Below are 5000 nucleotides of genomic sequence, written 5' to 3'. Positions count from 1 at the left end.
GCAGCTCGCACGCGCTGGTCCCCCCCTCCCCCCCCCCCGCCCCGAAAGCTGGGACGTGAAGGCGAGTGACTTTCGGTCCCAGACGGCGGCGTCCCTTCTGGCTCCATGCCTGAGCGGCCGTCAGCGTCACCCCCTGCCGCGCGCTTCCCCAGCTCCAGCCCGCCCTGTCGCCACCCTGCCTGCAGCCCGCTCCCCATGCCACTGCCGGAGAGGGAAGGAGGGACTCTTTAGGAGCCGGCGGCGTTCCCGCCGCCTCCGTGCCAAAACGGCCAGCAGCATCCGCTCTCTAAGCCCGGCTCCCGGCCCTCGAAAGCCTGCCGTGCCCTTGCCCCACCTCCCACCTTGATTTCTGCATCTCTCACTCCCTCATCCGCCCGCCTCGCTTCCGTCCTGCCGCAGGCTTGACCGGGGCTGGGGGTAGGCAGGAAGGAACGCCATCGAACCGAGAGGCTCAGAGCGACCTGAACAGGATGCTTCTTCAAAAAGAGACAGTGCCAAGCATCCCGCCACCACCTCCAGACTGTCGCTGGCCCTACTTCTGCACCAGGCTCTCGGCCTGCTCGCCGAACACCCTGGCTGCCTCGGCACCCAAGTCCTCGCCCCCCTGCTGCTGCCGTCGCCGCCGTCCGAACTGGCTGATGGGACCCTGGGCAGGGGCGAGAAAAGTCTGAGGGTGGCGCCAGGGAGGCAGATGGTGGAGAGCAGGAGTGCCCCCAACCCTCGAGAGACAGGGCGACGGGAGGGAGGGGGACGGAGCGCATCTGCGGCAAGTGTGCGCGTCCATGCGCAGGCGTGCCTATGTCTGTGTGTGTCTGTCTGTGTCGATGAGTGTGCAGCTGTGGCCGTCCGCGGCAAAAAGAGAGGGGGGCGGCGGGGCTGTGAGTGGGTCTGAGAGTCCCTGTGTCTGCCTATCTCTCCGTGTGAACATGGGCCGGGGGCCGCCCGCTCCCTGCCAGCATCGGGCGCCTCGGCGCGGCGCCCCCGCGGCCCGCCGGAGCGGCGGCGGGGGCCGGGGACCTCGGCGGACCCCGAAAGAACCGGCCCGAAGGCGGCCGCCCGGCCCCGGCCCCGGCCCCGGCCCCGGCCGCCGGCCCCGGCCCCGGCCCCGGCCCCGGCCGCCGGCCCCGGCCCCGGCCCGGGCCCCCGCCCCGGCCCTCGCCGGCGGGCGGGGCTCGTCCCGCCGGGGCTCGCCCGCTGCCTGCCGGCCTCGGGCACCTGGGCGCGGCGCCCCCGCGGCCCCCCGAAGCGGCGGCGGGAGACGGGGACCTCGGCGGACCCCGAAAGAACCGGCCCGAAGGCGGCCGCCCGGTCCCCCCGGCCTCGGCCCCGGCCCCTCCTGGTGGGCGGGGCCAGTCGCGCCGGCGGCCATCGGCTTCGTTCCCTGTTCCTATGCACCTGCTTCCCCTCCCCGCTGTCTCCCTAGAGGTGCTCTGCTCTGGTGGGGCTGGGCGTGGTGCCCGGGGTGGGGTGGGGAGGGGCGTCCGTTTTGGTGCGTCAATGTGTGTGGGCTGGCCGAGCTAAGGGCACACGATCCTCCCGAGCGTGGCCGGCTGTGGTGTGGGCGCCCAAGAAAACGGAGTAAAATTCGCAAAGAATTTTTTTTTTCCCCAGGAAACTTCCTTGTTCCTAGCAGAAGAAAGATGTACTCGTTCAAAAATTAAAGGTTGAGTTTTGTCGAAAATACGTATTGGTCTTGAAACCGGGTTCTCAGGCGGGACAGGGCTGCTAGAGCCATACGGTTCCGGGGCGTTCCGGGGCTGTGGGGTTCCCCCGGCTCAGGGATGGCAGGAGGATGCCTTGTCTCCGGGGTCGGCTGCGGCCACCAGCGGTTGCCGGAGCCGTCAGCGTACTGTCCCGGCAGCGTCCGGCCAGAGGGCGAACAGGTCTACCCGGATCCGGGCTCGGCCGCGGCCGCCGGCCGTGCCACGAAACCGCCCGCGTGGCTCCCCTGGCGGCGCCCGGTCTCGGCGTGAACAGGTCTACCCGGCCCGGGGACGGCTCCGGGCGGACAGGTCTACCCGGATCCGGGCCCGGCCGCGGCCGCCGCCCGGCCCTCGCCGGCGGGCGGGGCTCGTCCCGCCGGGGCTCGCCCGCTGCCTGCCGGCCTCGGGCACCTGGGCGCGGCGCCCCCGCGGCCCCCCGAAGCGGCGGCGGGAGACGGGGACCTCGGCGGACCCCGAAAGAACCGGCCCGAAGGCGGCCGCCCGGTCCCCCCGGCCTCGGCCCCGGCCCCTCCTGGTGGGCGGGGCCAGTCGCGCCGGCGGCCATCGGCTTCGTTCCCTGTTCCTATGCACCTGCTTCCCCTCCCCGCTGTCTCCCTAGAGGTGCTCTGCTCTGGTGGGGCTGGGCGTGGTGCCCGGGGTGGGGTGGGGAGGGGCGTCCGTTTTGGTGCGTCAATGTGTGTGGGCTGGCCGAGCTAAGGGCACACGATCCTCCCGAGCGTGGCCGGCTGTGGTGTGGGCGCCCAAGAAAACGGAGTAAAATTCGCAAAGAATTTTTTTTTTCCCCAGGAAACTTCCTTGTTCCTAGCAGAAGAAAGATGTACTCGTTCAAAAATTAAAGGTTGAGTTTTGTCGAAAATACGTATTGGTCTTGAAACCGGGTTCTCAGGCGGGACAGGGCTGCTAGAGCCATACGGTTCCGGGGCGTTCCGGGGCTGTGGGGTTCCCCCGGCTCAGGGATGGCAGGAGGATGCCTTGTCTCCGGGGTCGGCTGCGGCCACCAGCGGTTGCCGGAGCCGTCAGCGTACTGTCCCGGCAGCGTCCGGCCAGAGGGCGAACAGGTCTACCCGGATCCGGGCTCGGCCGCGGCCGCCGGCCGTGCCACGAAACTGCCCGCGTGGCTCCCCTGGCGGCGCCCGGTCTCGGCGTGAACAGGTCTACCCGGCCCGGGGAAGGCTCCGGGCGGACAGGTCTACCCGGATCCGGGCCCGGCCGCGGCCGCCGGCCGCGCCCCGAAACCGTCGGCGTGGCGCCGCGGTGGTGCCCGGTCGCGGGGCGAACAGGTCTACCCAGCTCCGGCGGGACTTAGGCAAATTTCGGCAGGGGCCGGGTAGACCTGTTGCCCCACCCGTCCTGGAAGTTCACCAAGGGGTCGCTGTTTCTGGCTGCCTCCAGTTGCGTCATGGTAGGAGGCGGCGTGCGCCAGCGCACCGCCCCGGTCAAGTACGATTGGTTCTCTTGGAGGCGTCCGGGGCCTTGGACTCGTCTGTCCGTATTATGGGAGCGGGTGATGGGCCGTGTCCCCGCAGGCTGGCGGTGCCTGTGTCGAAGGTCGAGAGCGGCGGCCGCGCGCGCGGTTGCCAGAACGAAGAGTGTCGAATAAGCGGGATATGAGTCGCGTGGCTTTTATCCTGGTTTCACAGCCCCAGTTGATGGGAAAGGCCGAAAAAGAGAGAGACTGTGTGAGCCGCTTGTCGGCCTAGGTGGGGTGGCGAGAGACCCGTGAGTGTATCCTCCCTCCGACCCTGGCGGCTGCCGACTCCGTGCAGGGGGGCCGCAGGGGAAAGTCCGGTGGTGGCCGAGGCGGCGGCGCCTCGTTCCTTTTCTGCCCGGCCTTAAGCCGGTGCCCGCTCGGCGGGCTCGGTTTTCGGCTGTCAGTCTGGTGCGGTGGCTGGCAGCCGGTGGGGTGGACGCGGCCGGGGCGCGCTCTGTTTCGCGGAGCCCCGACGGGGCTTTTCCCGGCCCTTCCCTGAGAGCTCCGAGGATGGGCCCAGTTGGCCGAGGTGGCGGCGCCCCGTTCCCGGCTCCCGACCTGTGCTTGGTGTGTCGGCGGTGCCACGGGGACGCTCGGTGGGGCGTGCGGCCTTGCCTCCGGCCTCGCCCGGTTGGCCGAGGGGCTCGGTGACGGGAGTCGCCCGATGTTGTGGCGGGGCGGCGGCGCCTCGCCCCCCCCCCCGCTGTGTGTTGAAGTCGTCCCCCTTCCTCGGCCCTAAGCTGGGGAACCCGCGTAGCGGGCGGGAAGGTCTCAGGGGCGGCGGCCGGCCTGCGGTGGCCGGCTGCCGAGAGCGGACCGGAAGCCCGACAAGAGAGAGCCCTGTGAGAATGCTTGCCGGCGAGGCGGCGGCGCCTCGCCCTTCCTTGTTTTCGGCCGGCATCGACTGAGCCGCGACGCTGGGGCGGCCCGTGGTGTCGGGCCTGTCCCGGCTGCCGTGGTTGCCGGTGGGCTGGGTTGCGAGAAGGTCCGCTGTTTCAGGCGTGTGTGCCGGCTTGTGCGGTTGCACTGGGGGGGTGCCTGCCCCGGCCTTACGCTGTTTGTTTTTTTTTTTTTTCTCGCGGCCTTAAGCCGCCGCGGCACGACGGAGAAGCGCGGCACAAAGGCGCGCGGGCCACGAACGCCGAAAGGGAGAGAGACGAGAAGGAGGCGTTCTTTGAGAGGTCGTTGGGATTAAAGGGGGGGGGAGTGAGAGGCGCGCGCCTCGCCCCCCAGGCCCGCGGCCCCCGTGGGTAGCACGGGGTTATGTGACGCGCGCTGTCGTGCCTTTTTTTTTTCCCCTCCGCTGTTTGCCGTTCCCCCTGGCTTTTCCGGAGGGAAAGCCGATCGCCGCGAGGCGGGCGAAAGCCGGTGGCCCGTGGGCATGGTCGGTGGCGCTTTCTCGCACGCTCGGAAGGGTTCCGTGGGGCCGGGAGCGTGGCCTGCCGTGGCCTCCTCCCGCCGTGGTCCCGTCCCGATGTTGTCTCGCTAATAAAAGGGAATCGTTGTCCGCAGCCGGGGTTGGGTGGCGGCACCTCCCCGCGCTTTCTCCGCTGTGACCGATGCGAAAGCTCTGCTGCAAAGTGGCGCTCGGGTGCGTCGGGGAGGCTCGGCGGCGCCAAGCCGTGGGGAGGGCCTCTCGGGGACGTGTCCCGCACGCGGAAAAGCAGCCCTGCTGCGTCCGTCTGCCCGCTGCCCGCCTGGAAGCGTGGTGTGGTGCGCGCTTTGGGCTGCCGATGTCCCAGGACCGAGGCCGCGGGGCCTTCTTTCGCTCCTCTTTTCTCGGCTGATCGATGAGGCTTTTCGGG

This window comes from Aphelocoma coerulescens, unplaced genomic scaffold, assembly GCF_041296385.1.
Source record: "Aphelocoma coerulescens isolate FSJ_1873_10779 unplaced genomic scaffold, UR_Acoe_1.0 HiC_scaffold_146, whole genome shotgun sequence".
Taxonomy (NCBI): domain Eukaryota; kingdom Metazoa; phylum Chordata; class Aves; order Passeriformes; family Corvidae; genus Aphelocoma; species Aphelocoma coerulescens.
The sequence above is the reverse complement of the archived record's forward strand: the minus strand, read 5'-3'. Positions refer to the sequence as shown.